Source organism: Xenopus laevis, chromosome 2L (genome assembly GCF_017654675.1).
Source record: "Xenopus laevis strain J_2021 chromosome 2L, Xenopus_laevis_v10.1, whole genome shotgun sequence".
Lineage (NCBI taxonomy): Eukaryota > Metazoa > Chordata > Amphibia > Anura > Pipidae > Xenopus > Xenopus laevis.
The window spans coordinates 22542161-22564380 of record NC_054373.1 but is presented as its reverse complement, the minus strand read 5'-3'; the positions used below and the strand labels follow the sequence as shown (position 1 = coordinate 22564380).

Here is a 22220-nt window from a genome sequence, read left to right as displayed (position 1 = left end):
ATATATATATATATATATATATATATATATATATATATATATATATATATATATATATATATATATAAATCCAAATGTTGCGACACGCACTCGGAGTGCGTGTCGCAACATTTGGATTTACATTACTTCAACATTGACACGGCACCCGGCAATTGCTATAACCAGATGAGCGAGTGCGGACGCCAGGGACAGAGTATATATATATATATATATATATATATCCAGTTCCAAAGGTGCACTCCGTAGACCAAGGCAGTACCTGGGTGCTCAGCAATGAAGGTAGATAGAGTTTTGCAAAATAGCGGCACTCACAGGGTTTCTTAGTGCAAATAAAAGGTTTTTATTGAACTCGACGTTTCGAGCCCACACAGGGCTCTTCGTCAGGAGAAAACAAATTTGTTTTGTTTTCTCCTGACTAGTGATGGGCGAATTTATTCGCCAGGCGCGAATTCGCGGCGAATTTGCGCGATTCGCCGCCAGCGAATATATTCGCGAAACTCCCGCGAAAATTTGCGGCAAAAATTCGCCGGCGTCAAAATTTTTTTTTTCGAAAAACGGACGCCGTCGCAAAAAACGAGACGCCGGCGCCGTTTCCCAAATTTTTCGCCGTTTCGCGAATTTTGCGCGAAATTCTCTAATTTTTCGGCGAAGCGAAACGGCGCAAATTCGCCCATCACTACTCCTGACAAAGAGCCCTGTGTTGGCTCGAACTGTCGAGTTCAATAAAAACCTTTTATTTGCACTAAGAAACCCTGTGAGTGCCGCTATTTTGCAAAACTCTATATATATATATATATATATATATATATATATATATATATATATATATATATATATATATATATATATACAGAGGACCTGTTGTACGTGTGTATGTGTGTGTGTACTGTATATATATTCAGAAATGCAAGAAGTCCTCTGCACTCAACCCATTATCAATATATTTAAGACAGAGACATTTTGTGCATACTGCTATTGAAAAATGCCTTACCCTTTAAACAAAACAGGGATTGTTTGTCCATATATTGCAATATATTTAAGTTGGCCAACTACGTCAAAGTCATCCCATATCTGTCCAGTCCTATGCTCAATTTTCATCTGATTCATTAAGAATTCTATTGTTTCATTATACATTTTACGCAAGGACTAAGTTTTACCTGCAACTTACTTGCTGCTTTCAGGGTTAAAACTCCCAAATATGGTTGCCCTTTTATTGGCCACCACTGGGATCAGTTTGTACTGGGATCACCTGACTATAGCTGGGAAGGGTGGGAGCTACAACATGGAGCTGGTCACTGCTCCTGTATAACTATAACAAACAAGGGAAAGTTGTGCTCACCACTAATTTTTAAAATCATTAGGCGGGGGTGCAATGAGGCTGTGACCACTAGTGATGGGCGAATTTATTCGCCAGGCGTGAATTTGCGGCGAATTTGCGCGATTCGCCGCCAGCGAATAAATTCGCGAAACTCCCGCGAAAATTCGCGGCAAAAATTCGCCGGCGTCAAAAAAATTTTTTTCGGAAAAATGGACGCCGGCGTCGAAAACGGGCGCCGGCGCCAAAAACGGGCGCCGGCGCCGGAAAAACGGGCGCCGGCGTCAAAAACGGGCGCCGGCGTCAAAAACGAGACGCCGGCGCCGTTTCGCGAATTTTTCGCCGTTTCGCGAATTTCGTGCGAAATTCGCGAATTTTTCGGCGAAGCAAAACGGCGCAAATTCGCCCATCACTAGTGACCACAGAATACATATAGACAAATATATATATATATATATATATATATATATATATATATATATATATATATATATATATATATATATATATATATATATATATATATATATATATATATATATATATACAGGAGCAAAGGGGAGCAGTATCATCAACTGGAGGCCAACTGTCCAGGGTGCAGTTAAAGAAAAAGTTCCAAAAGGGTCTGCACACGAGCTAAACTTTCAGTGAGGTTTTTATGAAACTCATCATATCACAAACATATCCCAGGTGCTTTTCCAAATCAAACAATTGTAGAAACTGGAAGCACTCACAGAAATACAGTAGGAAAAAACTGTAGATTTATTAAAGCTTCATATGGTCCCCACATAAACGTGTTTCCGTTATCCTTGAACCGTTATCAGTATATACCCGGAAGTCATCACATCATATTAATATTCAAAATCACCAGTGCCAATTAATTAATTAGTTAAACAGTTAAACATATTTGCATAGTGTTCCAAACATTCCTCTTATGCTTCCTTATGTAAATATGTATTCAAACACTTTCAAAATAATTCCAAAATATAACTTCCACACAGAGTCAGATATTTAAATTTAACCTATATTAACCCGAATCATGCAATACACAAATATATTCATAAAACTACTTATCACCTGGTAATATATCAGTGGAGTATATATATATATATATATATATATATATATATATATATATATATATATATATATATATATATATATATATATATATATATATATATATATATATATATATATATATATTCTGGTAGAGTGACTAGGAAAAGGTGGAAAAAGGTCACTCTAGCTTTAATTTCACCCCAGGTAATGAGTTAGGCTCCAGGAAGGGAGTTATGAAACAGAGAATCAGCGCTCTGTTTAAAGACTTTAGTAGTCAGGGACTCCATTCCGCAGATCCAGTCCAGAGATTGGAGTTCACCTTCCACAGGAAAGCTGTCCTGTGGAAAGACTATTTAAAGTTAATTAGAATGGGAGAGTGTGTCTCTCATCAGGGCACAGCAGGTACGAGACCTGGCTGTGTTAGGAACTCCCAGAGGAGCTGGGAGTGCCGCCTGATCCTGCATGAAGCAGAGAGAGCCCGTGGCTGTGATTAAGAGCCAGATTTGTTGTCTGTGTGGGACATTGAGGAAAAGCCAGGAGGCTAAGAAGCTCACTCAAAGACTGTGAGTACAGGGGTGAGCCACAACAATTGTTTTGTTTGCTGGTAGTCCACAAGGGGCCCAGCCTAGTCAGGGAATGCTCCAGAGTTGGAAGGTAGTGCCCAATGGGCTAGGTTTTTATTTTATTATTTGTTTGAATGATAAAATGGTCACCCCTGTGTCAATGGACAATACACTGTTTGTTTAAAGTTGGAAAATAAACATGTGTTTTCCTTGAAGAAGCTGTGTGTCCCTGTCTTTATGCTCCTTTTTCCTATGCTGCCTGCTCACCATTGACTAATCCCCCTAAAAGTTATGTGTTCAAGCCGCCAGCTTGTCACAAAATATATATATATATATATATATATACTGTATATATTTATGCTCAGTAGGTGGTGTGATTTATTTATTTAAATAAAAATAACATTGAATTATTGATCAAGTGTTCATAGCAGACTTAGTTACTACCAAAACAAAATTGGTGCCTTGGTTGTACCTAATCAGAATTTATATAGTGTGCGTGTGTTTCTTCATATTTCTCCCCACAGTTTAACAACATGCTGCAATTAGTGATGGGTGAATTTGGGCCGTTTGGTACGCCAGAAAATTTGCGGAATGGCGGAAAATTCACAAAACAGCGCCGGTGTCTCGTTGCCGGTGTCTCGTTGCCGGTGTCTCGTTGCCGGTGTCCAAATTTTCATGGCAGTTTCGCGAATCGCGGGAATTTGCAGCGAATTTGCACCTGGTGAATAAATTTGCCCATCACTAGCTGTAATGTTGTAGCCTTTGGTGAAACTGACTTTAATCTTTGCATGTATCTGTGTTGGGGCACACTTTTATTATACAGCTCAAAATTAGTCTCATTTGATACTCTGAAGCACCTTGACCATCAGTGTTGGCAATTTCAGTGATATTTTGTCACAAATTTTGAGATCAAGTTAAACAAAACAGACACAGTGATAAGTAAGGAATGGCACTTAATAAGGGAATGCCCTACAGAGTTTAATTTACAATCATTTTATTTGAGAGGGACACATGACAAAAATGTAATGCACTTAATGGTGATAGGACAAAAACAATGGCAAAATGTTAGAACAATGGAGCGAACTTCATTTGCAAATCATTTAGGGATGTAATTTTGGGACACACATCTTTACTGCTAAAGGGCTTTGGTTGCCTTGGGCTGGTACAGAAGCTCAAGTGTCTGCTTAGATTTTAATGTCAGTTGCACACCATCTAATGTTCTCAATAACAGATGGGAGGTGCTCCCCAACACTGTGGATCTCCTCAAGCTGAAGGTGTGGAGCATTAGCACCTAAGCCCACGTTACTGTACACTTAGGGGCAAATTCATCAATGGTCGAATTTCGAGGGGTTAAATCCCTCGAAATTCGACTGGGGAATAGAATCGAATAGGCAATTCGGGCGAATAGTCGCGCTGGCGAATAGTCGAATTGGCGAATATTCGCCAGGCGAAAAGGCGCCCGATCGAATATTCGCTCGAAGGATTTTAGTTCGATCGAAGGCCTTTTTATTCGATCAAAAACTTGGAAAACAAGTCTATGGGACTTTCCCATAGGCTTTTAAAGCAATTCGGTAGGTTTTAGGTGCCGAAGTAGGCAGTCGAAGTATTTTTAAAAGAGACAGTACTTCGATTATCGAATGGGCGAATAGTCGCAGCGTTTTTGCGCTCGATCTATTCGAATCATTCTACTCAGGCGAATTTACGCCAATACGATAGTCGAGGAGCACAAAAAACGACTCGAAATTCCAAGTTTTTTCATTCGAATCCTTCACTCGAGCTTGATGAATCGGCCCCTAAGGGAGTGTTATACTTTTTGACAGTACAAGTATGGGACCTGTTATCCAGAATGCTCAGGACCTGGGGTTTTCTGGATAATGGATAATTCGATAATGCATACCTTAAGTCTGCTAGAAAATAATTTGAACATTAATAAACCCAATTTGCCTCACCTAAAGATTGATTATATTTTAGTTTGGATCAAGTACATTGTAGAGTTTTATTATTACAGAGAAAAAGGAAATCATTTTTAAAAATGTTGGATTATCTGGATTAAATGGAGTCTATGGGAGACAAACTTTCCATAATTTGAATCTTTCTGGATTTTTGGATAACAGATCCCCTACCTGTATTGCATTTCCTTTTTGCATGACCCAGTTGCCCATTGTCAGTGTTTATAAACATGTGCAAGTTTTCAGATAAGTGCATGGGAAAACAATTCAACTTCAGTTTGTAAAAAAAAAAACATCTTCTCCACACTATTAATATTTCTTGTTTGTCAGACCTTGCTATGACACTGACTAGTAATAGAAAAAAACATCACAATACAAATTTAACGGAACAAATATTCCAAAACCTATTCATAATGTTCAAAAGGAAGGACATTATTAAATAGGTTGCTAAAGTCGTGTAAATGAAAGAAAATCTTCCAATGAATAAAAGAGAAAACTACTGTCAGTTTCTCTTTGTTGCATAAATAATCAAGCAAATACTGCAGTGGCTAGAGTTATGGTTAAGGGATATGTTGCTTTTCAGGGCAACAATTTTTTGTGCATGCACTCACTTTCATGTTTTTATTCCCTAAAACCATGCTATGGGTCCTGTTAGCTTAAAAAATGTATCAAAAGTTTGCAAATTTGATGTATCAGTGTGTCTCTGCACTGCAGGGGTTCCCTGGAATCAAAGAAAAAGATAGCCAAGTCAGACTCATTCCTTGCTTTCTGGGATTGGGAATCTTTTTACAAGATATAGAGACATGTATTTTGGAAAAAATATAGAATGTTTCAAAGATATCACATTTGTTTGATTCTTAATTTTCACCTGGTTTTCAAAAGTTCTTTATAACGACACACAATTAATGGCTGTGTAAATAAAACCACTCCATCTTTTCTCTTTTTTTCTCTTTACCCCATCACCACTGTTTTTATAGTCTCGCGTCTGCTTGTCCCGCCACTTTTGTGACGTCATTATGACCTCATTGGCTGGGCGGGTCTATAAAAGGACCCCACAAGCGCGGGCGGGTGCAGGCTGGAGCAGGGCAGGTTAGGGTCGGGTGCGGATCAGAAAAACCCTGACCCGCACATCACTAGAAGGCTTGATGTTGGTTGAGTTCTTTTAAATGCTATTCGAGGCAGAAAAACTCATGGGAAAGAAACCCAGTTTCACTCCTTACATTTCCATGTTTATGGAATACCTCCTCACTGCTCATAGGTCACTTCTCTGTTTGCTTTAGCCATACATTAAATAAATGGTGACTTGGCAGAGGAACATTTTGTCAATTCGACCACCCCCTACCTGATGTGCCATTACCTAAAGATGCAAGATTGGAACTTTGTGACTTAAACTGGCTATAGATACTGTACCATTGTCTGAAACAACAGTTCATACGATTTTCGGATAGTGTGTGGAGAGTCCCAACATTTTTCGTACCATGGCGATCGGTTATTCAGTCAATTGGACAGGTTAAAAATTTGTATTCTCTACTGATAAGATTTCTGAATGTATTGACTATATCAATGGGAAACTGTCACTACTATTTGTTGGACATAACTTTTGTACAATTACTGTCTGTCAATCAATAGCCTGAGCATCATGTGATTTGTTCTCTCTACTACTTTATATCAATCTGAAGGGCTAGTAGCTAGTCGGAAGATTAGCATGGATGATCAATTGTTTGACAATAAGATATAATCTGCACATCTATGGCCAGCTGTATAATAGTTCTTCAATAGCAAAAAAATGAATTGCCAGCTCTTCGGGGATGGCAATGCAGCTGGCTGAGTTGCCAAAGGGAACTTGGCACGGTGCTGATTAACATAAACATAATTTGAGCACTATGAATTTGACATATTATGATTCTAAATATAAGAAAACTAGAAGTAAAATATTGGGTTTTACTTCATTTATCCATGTACGACACCAACATATTACATAATTCTGAATTTAAGGATCAGGCAACACATGGAATGTTCAATACATATATACAGCTATAAATATGGTGAAAATGATAGGCGTCCCTGCATATACAATATACAATAACAGAGAAGACCAACGTGCAATACAAGTAATCAGATTGCCAGAAGACTTATGTGCAGTAGCTATAAATGGTGCATGTTACCACTATAAAAAAGCGAGGAACCCTAGTGAAATATATTTAAATATGTGGTTATGTTAACGTATTTAACACTTATTTAACTAAATTCACATTGTATTCTAGAATTTCACAGTTTTGCCTTGAAATTCAGATAAATTAAACACAGTCACACATATTATGAACTGAATTCATTTTTGCTCTCATATTTTATTTGTGTGCCTATAGCAATAATTAAACACGAATGTTTTTATCGTGTTCTGCATTTTTGCGTTTACTATTACAAGAAATTGAGTTCAAATTTCCTCATAGAAAGTGGTCCTTGATAAATGTCAGTAGTAAATCAATTATTTGTATATGAAAACTCATGGCAATGCAGCATTGTCATCACTTTAGTTTCAGGCATAATACTAATTATTCCTATCCTTTGGGTACCATTAATAATTATCTGTAGAGTTTAATTTACTTTATAGATACTGTTGGTATAATGTTGTTTCAGGATATTATATTAGAATTAGAAAATAAATTGCATTGGATTGATGACACTACAGAAAACAGAAAAGTTTACCAGTGATAAAAAGAGTTAACATTGTTTTTCCATAATTATTCATTCCTCAACCTAAGTTTTCATCACCTTCCGACCCAAGACCTTCCAATTCACCGACCTGAGTAAGCCTTAGGCTAGACTTAATTAAAACCTAAAACCTTAGGCTAGACCTATTAAAATACACAGTTGCAAGAGATACAATGCTAATTAGTAATTAATGCATTTTCTCATTATATGATATATGGAAATCAATGCAATTAGCACCAGGATTGAAAAATGCACCCTCTAGTATTAGCTTATATAACAGGTGAACCTTATTTTCTTCTTGATATTTTGTGATAAGTCCTAAGCATAGCTACTAAACAACAGCCCACAGCACACTGAGCATGTGCAGTGTCACTAACACTCCTAACACAATCCAAGATGGACAGCTCCTGTGACAACTGTGAATGCCTGGATCATTACTGTTATAGAAAAGTTGAATCTTTCTGCTGGTGCAGTAAGTTCAGTATATAAAATATGGCATTTCTTTCCATATTCATTTTAAGGTTTTTGTTCTATTTTTGTTTTGTTATTAGTGATGGGCAAATTTATTCGCCAGGTGCGAATTTGCGTGATTCGCCGCTGGCGAATAAATTAGCGAAATGCCTGCAAAAAAAAATTGTCACCGGTGTCCAAAAAAAATGGACGCTGGTGTTAAAAATGGACGTCGGCGTCAAAAACTGGTGTCGGCGTCAAAAAACGCAAATTCGCCCATCACTATGGGGCTGAGTCACTAAGGGTCGAATATCGAGGGTTAATTAACCCTCGATATTCGACTGGGAATTGAAATCCTTCAACTTCGAATATCGAAGTCGAAGGATTTAGCGCAAATAGTGCGATCGCACGATCGAAGGATTATTCCTTCGATCGAACGATAAAATCCTTCGAATCGAACGATTCGAAGGATTTAAATCCAACGATCGAAGGAATATCCTTCTATCAAAAAAAGTTAGCCAAGCCTATGGGGACCTTCCCCATAGGCTAACATTGACTTCGGTAGCTTTTAGATGGCAAACTAGGGGGTCGAAGTTTTTTTAAAAGAGACAGTACTTCGACTATCGAATGGTCAAATAGTCGAATGATTTTTAGTTCGAATCCTTCGATTCGAAGTTGTAGTCGTAGTCGAAGGTCGAAGTAGCCCATTTGATGGTCGAAGTAGCCCAAAAAAACCTTTGAAATTCGAAGTTTTTTTTACTTCGAATCCTTCACTCGAAGTTAGTGAATCAGCCCCTATTTGTTATTTTTCGGCATGAGTATCTGCATGTTGCGCTTGACTTACTGCATGGTACACAATATTATCCAGCTGGCTGAAGTCCATATTTTTACTAAATTATTTCAGGTAGTTTATGCAGGGGCAACACATTATTATCAGTAGTAAAAAATGCATAGTGATAAATAAAGTGATAATAAATATTGTGAAATTAGTGCCAATGGGCATTTACCTATTTGCACCTAAGAGAACCACATTCATGGTATTTATTTTGACTTTTATAGGTACTGCATGTGTGAGAATTCACACATATGCAGCTGCTTTCATATTACAATAATAATAATTGCAAAAGCTCAGTTTAACACCTTTAATAGTATCTTCTTCATGGTGTTTGAATTCCAGATATACTATCTTGAAGATAATTACCCATGAAGCATGCTTGAATGAGGCACAGCAGAAGCCTCTAGAAATAGAAGCCTCTCTGGCATCTGTTTCTTTGTTTTGCCTACAATTTCTTTGCAGCTGAGTCCTATAATACATAAGAGGGCATTGCACTTTGAAGAGATACATTAAGGGAAGCTACAACATTGTTAATGTGACATTACTACTTTTGAAACATATGGGTCATTCCATTAAAAGGAAATTGTGCCTATAACACAATTTCATATTGGTTTTTGTGTATGTAATCAAGTAATGAAAACTAAATGCACATCTGCAATTCCGACAGAAATGTTTGATTGTGTTTTGAAGCTGCTATATGCCCTATTCTTTGACTTCTAAGTGCATTTTGAAAAATTGAATAGTGGGATAAAGAAGGCAAAACTAATTTTAAGGAACAAACATGATTTACTGCTTTACTTGTATGTTAAAGGACAGTAGAATGTCATACTTGAATCTCTTTTATGATAAAGAGCTTACTGCATGACACTTCAATGCACTATTATTAATAATACGGGAAGATAAAGGGGATTCTTGAAAACCTTATTGATGGAACACAGAACCATAAAGTCTATGCCGCTGTATAAAGAGCAGAGCAAAATAAGGCATCTGATTAATATATTAACACAATTCTAATATTGTTGTAGAAATATTATTTAAGATTTCTGTAAATATATTGATTTGTTTTTAAATGAATGCATCTTCAGCCCACATTCTCTATTTGATATCTACATTCTATTTAGATCTATTTGATATAGCAAAAACATTCTTTATATGTCGGATAAAATTATCAAATGAAATGCACAGTATAACCAAAAATAACAAAGATATATTATTGAATTGTTTATTGTCAGAATAGGTTGAATGGAAACGAAAAAGCCTAGTTTCCTGATTGTAGGGATTATAAATAGGAAAACTTGCGTATGCAAGATTAACAGTATGCCACGTAAATATATTTAAAGCACTTTCCCTTGAAGTTTAGGTCTTTGCACTCTCTCTGGATAGCACACTGCCAAATTCTGACAGTGCTGCATTGATAAAGGGTGGTCTGTGGATGGCATGTGGGCATCCCCTGTAATGCCACCTAGTTTGTGAATCATTGAGGTGCACCATCCAAGAGATGTAGGGGGCTGTGAGCCACCAATGAGCCCTTCAAGTGCAATTCTGCCTTGTGCCCAAAAGTGCTTCCCTCTTCCCTTTGTGCAAAATTTTTATTCTGGAGAAAGATGCAGTGGGCACTGCTAATGATGAGAAGTATATATTTAACAAATAAATTCATTTTAAATAGCCATACATGTGCTTCTCCGTTTCTAAAAACTCATATGTAAAACAACATATTTTCTAGACTATCAGAATAATATCAGAATAACCAAGATGTAGTTTGAGCAGAAAGTCATTCTTGGCTATTAATGTCTGTTGATAGACAACGTAAAACATTTAGAATACTTATCAGAGTTATATTAAACTTGAGTTCATGAAAATCCCTAGATGGGAATAGGTGTTTACAGCACACATCATTGTGTTGCAAGTCCCTCTGACTATTAACTTGATAATACAAAACACGAGGCACTGTATCAACAGTGTTCAGTATTCCCAAATGTACAAATCACTGTATTTTTGTTACTTCCATTTAGAAGGAAATATATATATTTGTAAGCACTGAAACAAGGAATGCAGAGACAGAAGCTTCCATGAATTAATTGTCCCATCACATGAAGACTTAATGCTAATCAAATTTAGAGCTGGTGTTGTCCCTGCTCAAAAGTGATTATAAGATTTTGGAATAGGCATATGACTAAAGAGGGATTTTTTCTCAATGGCTTGTTGCAAATGAGTATGCATACCGATGGCCTCCCTCAGAAGACCTTAATAATGGTTTCAATTCCAACTGGCTTGTTTAATCTCCAACTACTGCAATAGGCATAGGAATAGAATCTCCATCTATTGGCAATTGACTTAAAAGTCTACTCCATCTACTGATGCTACAGAACTTTTGCACCACATATATGGATTTAACAGAAAAAGGTATTTTTCACCATGGCTTGTTGCAAATGCATATGTATACTGATGGCCCCCTCATAAGACCTTACTGCTGGTTCCCTAATATGCTAATTCCAATTGGCTACTCACTGCTTGGATAAATCAAATTTTCACTATAGCTCCTTAGTACCTTTGGCAATGTGGCTATGCTTAGAAGTCAGTCTGTATAAGTCATATTTTCTGCTTGGGACAGACTACAAATAAATGATTCTGTGAAAACTGAAGTAACCTACAGTACATCTAAAACAATTTGAAATGTTGAGACCCATCATTTTCATCCAGATATTCCTTCAGCGTGTAATCACTGTAGTGTGGCCTTAGCTTAGTTTAGCTTTAGGTGATCACTTGAACACCTACATATAACATTTCACAATATATAAACATAAATAAATCAGCATGCATTCCATAAAAAAACAAATTAACCTCACTCTGAAATCCAGCTGTAGGCTAAGGAAGAGAAACGTAAAGTTAATGTTTACTTATATGTTTCTTTGCTTTGTAGGGTAAGGGATCAAGATTGCAAATTAACCAATGTAATTGCAAAATGCTTTTCTCCTGATTGATTCTACAGGGTTACATTTACTTTCATGTCTGGATGCATTGTTTATAACCAAAAGGAGATTTTATAGGTAAATATAGAATTGAACCTGCTTTGCAAGTATATTTCACGATAATGACCTCAGCACAAAGATGTCTTTATGTTAAGACTCCAAATGGAAGATCAGATTTATTAACCTTCATTTAGATATTTTTTACAGAATTACAAAATTCATGCTTTTATGGTTCACAATCTCTCACCCTTTATTCTATCATAAGTAGTGATAGGCGAATAAATGGGCAAATTTCCGTGTCTCGTCGCCGGCAAATAAATTCTTCAAACTGCGTCAAAATTTGCAGGACAAATTTGCCCATCACTGATCATAAGCCTGAATAATTGAAATGTAGCTAACAGTCATGGTCCTTCAAGGTGACTTTTTATATTCTCATGTTTTACATCAGGGGGAACATTATTTATTATAATACAAAAGTTTTACAAATTACATCAATGAGCACTAGGCTTGGGTAAATTTGACCTGTTTCATTTGCTGTCGGTACAATGTCGCCGACGCCCATTGAAATCTATGGGTGTCAAAAATTTTTGATGCGGGGTAAAAATTTTTTGACGCGGGACGCCATACAAGTCTATGGGCGTCATTTCCGCTGCAAAACAAGGCGAAGAAATTCGCCCATCCCTACTGAACACTGATTACAACTGATGACATCACAGCACAATCTTTTGCTTGTTATAATGAGAGATAACTGAATTAAACAAATCTGTATTAAAACGAAAGACATAAAATATGTGATTTGGTATATACCCAACAATTTCAAGAGGAATCATTTTAAAATATGTTTAAATGCAAGAAAATGTTCTCAGAATTTTTGTTTAAATGGCTCCTCTATAAAGTTGTTCAATACATAAACACATTTTACTATTACTACTGTTAAATATTACTGCTATAAGTATGGGTATAAATTAATGAAATATAGTACAGGTATAAGATCTATTATCCAGAATGTTGGGGACATGAGGGTTTTTGGATAAGAGGTCTTTCTGTAATTTGCATTTCCATACCTTGAGTCTTCTAAAAATCATTTAAACATGTAATAAACCCGTATGATTGTTTTTCCACAAATACTAATTTTTGCAGCTTAGTTACAGTACGTGGTACTATTTTATTATTACAGAGAAAAAGGACATTTATTTGCTTAAAATGGAGTCTATATGAGATGGCCTTCTTGTAATTCGGAGCTTTCTGGATAGCGGATTTCTGAAAAAGGGGTCCCATATCTGTACTTTAATAAAAAAAAGGGTTTGTTTGGTTAATGCATAACCTGAATATCTCCAGAAATTAAGAGCGGGGGAAAAATGTTCAATATTATGAAAGTGAGCAATCTGCATGTTTAAATGAGATCAATTAGGTTAATGATGGATGGAGAGAGGAAATGAATGATTTAAATGCAAAATAATTTTAAATAATGGTTCATTTGCTTATAAAATCTCATATCAGAAAATAATAAGTTTGGATTATGAGAGGTTAATTGTGTATTAATTTTCTATACAAGAGGTTTAGTATATGATTTACATTAATTAGCAAAACAGAATACTTTTTTTAAGGGTCGATTTGTTCAAAATGTTATTAATGAAAGAATTTTTACAACCTTTACCCTTATAAAAGTAGCACTTACACTTTCCAAGTTAGATCTCTAACAAAACTATGAAGCACACATCACATACATTAACTTTGTTTTTGGACTGGAGTAATGAAAGATTACACTCATGCAACAAGTTAAAATAAACGCATGAACTTTTGTTTTAAAATCAGGGACAATAGAGCCCCTTCCTTTGTGCCAGGCCCCTTATAAAGTCTCTAAATTAATAGTCTCCCCCTCATGTGATACCAACTTTTAGAGGGGTCCTTACCAAGGCTTAACCTTAACGTTTACTACCTATCACGTATTATTGTACTGTTATTTAACCTGAACACACTATTCAGCAGTTTTCTGAGATTTTACATCATTTACACCAGTCTATGCCTCAGTGGAGCTTACAGTTTTAAGTCACATTCACACACAGTAAGATCGATTTGGTAATGAATAGTGATGGGCAAATTTCTCCCATTTCGCTTAGCCAAAAAATTCACGAATTCCCCGCAAATTTCAAGAACAATCGTGAAATCAGAGAGTTCGCAAAAAAAGTCGTAAAATTGGAATGCTTTCACAAAAAAAATCTTGAAATTCTAATGGTTGCAGTAAAAAATCATGAAATTCTAACGTTTTCACAAAAAAAACATGAAAATCAACGCAAATTTGTGCCAGCCGAGTTTATTCGCCCATCACTAGTAATGAATCAACTAACCTGCCTGTATGTTTTTGGAATGTGGGAGGAAACCCTTAAAGGCACAGGAGGATATACAAACTCCTTGCAGATAGCACCCCAGCTGAAATCAAATTCAAGTACCCAACACTGCAAGGCAGAAGTGCTGCCAAAGTGAGCTACTGTGCTGCCTATATACTAACCCAAGGGCAAAATACAATTAACTATATACAAAACTATATTTTGCATTCTTACACTTTTATTTACACAAATATAGGCCATTTATGATTGCCAAAACTTTTGATACATAAAACCCGAGCAAACTTATGAAGATTGCTGAGCTTTTTTTCAGCACAAAATTCTATGTGATTAGTAAACTTATGTGGGGTTTCCTTTATGATTTCCTGAGCACAACACAACAATATATATATATATATATATATATATATATATATATATATATATATATATATATATATATATATATATATATATATATATATATATATAAAAGGCTGCAAGGATTGACAGCACTCCAAGGCAATAATTCAGGTCAATATTGCAAATAAAGTGGAGATTTTATTTGTGGTCCGCGTGCGTGTGTGTGAATTAGTAAATACGTCGATGGGAGTTGTTCACAGGCCACATATTTCTAAACTTAGGTCAAAGAAATGTATCTCATCTGTAGGGAGCGATTTGTCTTTCTTTCATAAACTTTAGTTCATACAGACTGCTTGATGGAATTTTTAGGTAACTAGACATATTTTTCCTCCAAAAGTCTGTGCAAGGGAAAAAAATAGACTAAACTTTCAAAACCATTTCCCACAGCTGATTATATTTTCTATTAAATATAACTCACACTACTTCCATCCCGTGCTCCTGATAAGCATATTTCACAGCAGCAGTCTACATGTAATACAATTTAAGAAGCCTTAGCTCCTACATTGCTAGAGATGTCTGCAAATCAATATACTGTATTTGCTGGTGTTTAATATGCAGCTATTGTGCTGAGAATTTCTCATTAATGTTAATGCAAATTGTTTTTCCCCTTGCGTTCACTGTTCTTATATGTGGTTGAACAAATGTGTTTTTATTTCCTTTTTTTAATAACACTAAAGTAAAAAAAAATTGCCCAATCATAAAATGATGTGCTGACTTTCATATGTGAGAAACAGTATTTATTTATTTACTCTGGTGTAGTGAGATGTATCCAACTCTTAGAAAAGCTGATGAAACACAATTTACCTTTCAACATTTCTTCATTTGCAGGAATGATTTTTAATCGGATGAAAGTAATAATGTAAATCTGATGGTTAAAAATAATTTGTGACTATATTATTTTCAAATTACAGATATAATATCTATGCAAAAGCATTATATAATTTAACCCTCTTCGAGGAAATGTAACCCTCCTCTAAAGTATCTAAATTGAAACTAATTTAGACTAAAGGTATATTTTGGTAAATAATTTAAATTCAACTGGAAAATCTGCTACACAGTATAACAGACATATGGCCTTTCTATTGGCAGTCTGAACATCTGGATTCTGTTTCATTTTAGGCAAATGTTTAGTAAGAAAAGGAACATATTTTCATGCGCAGCCATTTAAAAACTGAAGCTAATTGTAAACAGTTTCTGAACACTAGATTCATGCAAATTTCTCTACCTTCTGGAAAGGTACACTCTGTAAGAATGTTGGAAACTTGGCAGAACCCCTGGTTTTTTAAGTTTTGAATTTCACTGACCAAGTAAAAAAGTTTTAAAGCAATTTATGATTAAAAGAAACAATTTACTGATTATCTCTGTAATATTTAGGTCACAACCAAAAAGTTAAGGTCAAAATTTTGGATGGAGTTGAGAGAATTACTGTAGAATCTACAGTAATTATCTGTATCAACTCAACTGGATGAACTTATAGGATACTTAGAAAGTTGTATTTAAAAGTTGTCAATTAGTTTTCAATGTAAGCAAGTTAACTGGGTCCAGTGTAAACTATTTTTCTGATGTCTTGAAGATAAAAATGATATTAATAACCAAATCACTAGCAATATAAAACAATATACAATGATAAAGAAAAAAGTTAACCCTTTAGAGTATCCCCCTCCTGCCGTTCTCTTTCAGTCTCTCAACTGTGTGAAAAAAGTTCCAGAAAAAGTGAAAAGAATATATATATTCCAATTGAAACAATATATATGTTTTCTTGTAGAACAGCGCCTAAAGCAAAAGGAGAGAGCAAAAAAACAGGGGCATAATATGGTGTAGTATTTTCAATTTGTTAAAACACTCTGTGATGAAAATGTATAAAAATTAAAAAGTGAAAAAATAAAAATCAGAAAGGGTTTAAAATATGTTATTTTCCCTTTAAAGTGATCTTCCTTTCCCAAGATGTGTATAAGCAAAAATAGTGTTTTCTGAATCCTTCACCGAAATTTAGTAAAATTGCCTACTTACAAAATAGTGGCAGTTTTATCACATGTAGTTTTGGTTTCCTGTATTCTCCCCTCCTGTCAGTCACCATTGGGCTCCCAGATAGGAATACAAAGGGTACATAGTGCAATAGCGTTATTAAAAAAATTTTTAAAAGCATTAAAAGATTTACACTCACATTTGTTTGCAAGGTTTTGTCACATATAAGCAAGTCCTTTTTTGGAGATGTCACCAGTTGTAAAACAAAGGAGGATATTGTGACGTCACAAGCAGAACACGGAGCAAACACCAAGAGGGAGAGAGATGCCGAAACAATATATAAAATCCTTCGAATCGAACGATTCAAAGGATTTTAATCCAACGATCGAAGGAATATCCTTCAATCAAAAAAAGTTAGCCAAGCCTATGGGGACCTTCCCCATAGGCTAACATTGACTTCGGTAGCTTTTAGATGGCGAACTAGGGGGTCAAAGTTTTTTTTAAAGAGACAGTACTTCGACTATCGAATGGTCGAATAGTCGAACGATTTTTACTTCGAATCCTTCGAAGGTCGAAGTAGCCCAAAAAAAACGTTGAAATTTGAAGTTTTTTACCTTCGAATCCTTCACTCGAAGTTAGTGAATCGGCCCCTAAATGTTCTATTCTCACACAATCTACATTGTGAAGTTGATTTGACTCAAAGTAAAAAAAAAAAAGCAGTGGAATCGAAGAATACCAGAAGTCCCCAACCTTTTTTTATCTGTCAGCCACATTCAAATATAAAAACAGTTGGAGAGCATCACAAGCATGAAAAAAGTCCCTAGGGATGCCAAATAAGGGCTGTGATTTGGTAGCCCCTATGTGGACTAGCACCCTATAGGAGGGTCTGTTTGTCAGTACATCTGGTTTTCATGAAACCAAAACTTGCCTCCAAAACAGGAATAAAAAATAAGCACCTGTTGCTATTCCACTGGGAGCAACATCAAAAGGGTTGGTGATCAACAGGTTGCTCACTAGCCACCGGTCGGGTATCACTGCACTATACTATTATTTCCTGACCAGAGTACATTTCTTAGGCTTTCATATTTTACTCTAGTGTCCCCTACTGCATCAATTGTTTGTACACTGAACACTTATTTTGAATAATGTTTACTGGTATATTTTATTGACTTGTTTGCAGTATCTGCAAATGAAATTGAACTTTAAGCTCAACATCCTCTCCGAACGTTCATGAAAATTATTAGTTTGCAAAATTTGCAATAAAGTTGTTGAGGTCTTTAATCAGTAAAAAAGGATGCAAACATGGTCGCTAACGGGTTTGTTTTTGCGCTGACGAAACATATTACTTTCCCCTTATACAGGATATTATATATAGGATTGTGGACCAAACTTGACTTGGGTTTTTGGTATGTATTAGCCCATTATTAGCTATACTAGATATAAAACAGCTAGTTAACTAACTAATTAACTTGGATGTATATGGGATATAATGGGGTACATTTATCAAAGAGTGAAGTTCTGCCACTAGAGTGAAATTCCGCAGCTCACAATTCATTTCTATGGGATTTTGAAAGGCATATTTATCAATGGGTGAAAGTGAAAGTTCACCCTTTGATAAATACGCCTTTAAAAATCCCATAGAAATGAATGGAAAGTGGCGGAATTTCACTCTAGTGGCGGAACTTCACTATTAACTTCATTCTTTGATAAATATACCCCATATATGGGATGTAAATAGGCATGTAAACTTCACCCTTTACCCATTTAAGACCCATATAGAAAACTCTTGTGACTACTTGTGCTCATCTATCCTAGCACCATGCACCAGTTTTCAACCAACAGTTTGAAGAATATCAGTTTTCCTTTGATTTGAAAGATTTTCTGATGTAAAGCTGACTATGTACCAGAAAATATAGTTATTAAGGAAGGAAGCTGCTATGTATGCATTAAGGTAAAGAGAAAGTTTAGTTCTGGAAAGCTTGATTAAGATATGCATGGGACTCCACATCACAGCTTACCACCTGGATCCACTTACCCTTGTTAGGGAATGAAAAGTATATGCACAGCAGGAAACCTGTGGAAGAAAATGAATATACAGTATGCTCTGAATAATACCGATAAGTGTTTTGAAACAGCACAATGTCCAAAGCTGTCTTTAAAAGCTGAACTAATCATACGAAGGTTAGCGCCCCATGGCAGTCAGTGCTTGAAAACAGTAATATTCATCATCATTTGGTTTTCTCTGTTTTCATAAAAATAATATTGACTTTCAGATTTTATTTGTTAGTCTTCCAAATAACCAGAGTATATCTTGTACCTAACACTATTTTCTGAAATTATATTATACAATGATATGGCACATTTACTGTATCTAGAAAATGTTTATTTATGTTTTTACTTATGGAAATATATTGTTGGGATCACAGTAAAGCATTGGTAGGCGCAAGGCAGCCTAGTCCTGACAAACTGTCATAGGTCAGGCAGTTTGTATAGGGTTGGCACTTTTTGCTGGCCCACAGTATGGACAGGGGGCAGGCTGGTGACATCATAAAGTGGATCCAGTGACAAGGCAGGTGAATCTGGTGATGTCATTAGGTGGGATATGATATGGTGATCAGCAATTGGTCGTTCACCATGACAGCCTATGAAAGTTCTGCCCCTTTTTCCTTATTTGGAAAAACAGACAGGCAGTTTTGACTGGGCTGTTTGGGTCAAAACATCACAGGTGGCAACCCTACATATGTATAGGGCCCTATTGTGACCTGCACCTACTGGATGCATGTCTGAATGACCTCTCCTTTGAAACTATAAGGTAATGTTTGTGTCTTGTCTACACCACATACAAGCAACTGGTTAAGATTGTATTTGTTCAGCTGCCTTTACCAATATCAGCACTATATAGAATAAAACTTTATATCAATTTATACTTGGTACATAGTACTTTTCTCCCATTTTATCATATCTTTGGTAACGTTACAAGAGACATGTTGGCAATATTGCTGTAATTACACATTTCACTCCCTGTCTGTGTCTTAGGAGATTGTACTTTAAAATCCACCTCAGCACTAAATAACATAGACATAAAATAGACTAAATATAGAATACACTCTACAGTATGTCTGTAATATATTATCATCTAGTCAGCTTGCATATCAGACTAGGAATTAATATATTTCCCATCAGTTTAGAATGACATCTGACTGTATCATACAGTATGTATTAATAATATACCTGATAATTTGCTTCCTCCTACCTGAAAGTTTTTTTATTTGTTTTTTCAAATACATGATAAAGTTGATGTCTATAAAAAATACTACCCACCCCAGTACAAAAATCTACTGTTGAGACCCACTGCCTATCATTTCCTTTGAAATATGACTGTATAGACTCCCTAATTTGGGTTTCCATTGTTTCAGGCGATTATTATTTTTTTTTCAATTCAATGTTTATAAAAGGGGGGGGGGTACAGAAAGGAAAAACAGAGGGAGGGGGGATAGTATAGTTTAACATTTTCACACCTTTAAATGCATTTATGCCAACATAATAGTAATTCACACTCTATAACAATCTTTATTATTGGTCATATATTTGTAAATCAGAGAAAAAATATTTTTTTTAACTAGTCAATCAAATATTCTATATCCTAATTTTCTGTTTTATTGCTTCTTACCATATTCTTTTATAAATTGTAACCATGGTCTACAATTTGTGTAAATTTTTTTGTGTCTTTGTTTGGATAAAATGGAGTCTATAGGATATGGCCTTCCTGTAATTTGGAGCTATCTGGATAACATGTTTCCAGATTAACAGATCTTATAGCTATATAATAAGGCAGAGAGGTTATACAGAAGGCCGGATAATACGTGGGAAGTCAGAAGTGCACAGCGCCAGGGATTTAGATGAATGCAGAAACCAGGGGACAGAGCTGGATCATGCACGGAGGAACAGAATCAAATGCAATACCAAAAGATTTCTATTAGACAATGTCAGACACACAAACTGAATTTGTACCTCAAGCTAAGGAACACCCTTCCTTTAACCTCCAGAACCTGTTTGTTTAAGCAATGAGCTGAAATGTGCAAGATCTATAAAAAGACTTTCACAGCTGATTGGAGGAAACCTGCAGGTAGATTAAACCCTATCCTTGCTGAACCTGAATCCTGACAACAATATAAATTGCTATCTGGTTGATAAGATCTCACTTACTGTAGCAGCCTATACTGTACCTTAGCAAACTAAAAACCTAAATTGCAACAAGTGGGGTGCATCTGCTATGTTCTTCGAACTTTGCACTGTGTCTTGCATGAAGAATAATTGCTACAGGTCTCAGTGCTCCAGCACAGTCAATCCATGAATACAATGCTGGCTGCATTCAGCAACTCCATATTTATAAGGGGCAGGTGGGGGAAATCAAGTGACACCCTGTTTACCCCTCTCCTACAATAACTTGAGCATTGAGTAACTTGAGCACACAGGACGACACAAGGGAGTGAAGGGTTTCCAATCCAGTTATAGATACAGACGTTATACCCATGACTTTTAAATTAGCACTAAGGTAAGCACATTTGTGTCCCTTAGTGCTCTGGCACTTGGGTCCAGGGTCAAACTAAATGATGGCACTGTTATATGATATAGTTTCCTCCAGTCTCTTAAGCATTGTCATTAGAGCATCTAATGATTCAGTATATCCATCTCTAGTTTCACTCTGTAAAAGATTCATAATAAGAAAGTATTCCAGGCTAATTTTTAGAGACACCTAAAATTGCCTTTGCTAAAATTCAATAGTGGCTTTCAATAGCTTTGAATCTGGCCATTAACAATGCTTAATTAAGTGAATCAGTATAGAGCAGTACATTTGCAAATCTGCATTTGCTTCCATCTTAAAATACAAGTTTATATGCCTGTTAAACCAGAATTGGACAACATAATGTACCAAATTTAGAGACAACTTATTTTAATGCCTTTCAATGCTTTTGATTGAATTTAATTAACCTAAGAGCGGCTCTGTAAAGAGACATGGTATTGTAATAGGAAGCAATAGACTTCACAAATAGCTACATAGTTATATACAAACTGCTGATCAGAAGGAAATTACCTTTCAAGGGCTGTAAATGACTTGTGGTTACTTGTCAGTGCGATTCGACTGTTATCAGCACAGCCTGTACTGTATATGAGACAAGTTCACAGTTTGTAATCATAAATAGAACACTAGGCAGTAACCAACAAATTAAAACTGTCTGTGTTTTAGAAAGTATTTTATAAATGTTTTAAAATAGACAATTTTTATCTCAGCATTTGGGAGCCTTTTATTTTTGTTCTTTAAGACAATATAGAAAAATATGCAACAGATACTAATAGCCTTTCTACAACATTAAGGGGATTATTTATTAATGTTGGTATTTTTTTCCGCCATTCGGACGATTTTGCTATGGAAAGAATGAATGTAAAAGAAAGAAAATTTTTGATATTTCTCAAGCAAAAAAATAAACACAAAAAAACTTCAATGTAAAACTATAGCATCTAAAAACTTGTGTGGTCATGTAGTATCGAAATGGGAGCTGGACTAGCTAAAAATGTAAACTATATATTCAATGAAGTTTTTTGAGGCTTTTTGATGTAAACTCACTAAAAATGATTAGTGAAACACAAATTC

General features: G+C 35.7%; 1 protein-coding gene across 3 annotated transcripts in view; it reads left to right on the top strand.

The window, feature by feature from the left end:
* cadm2.L (cell adhesion molecule 2 L homeolog) overlaps nucleotides 1-22220 on the top strand; it is an 891984-nt gene that overhangs the window by 756793 nt on the left and 112971 nt on the right. The gene's annotated exons all lie outside the window — the stretch shown is intronic.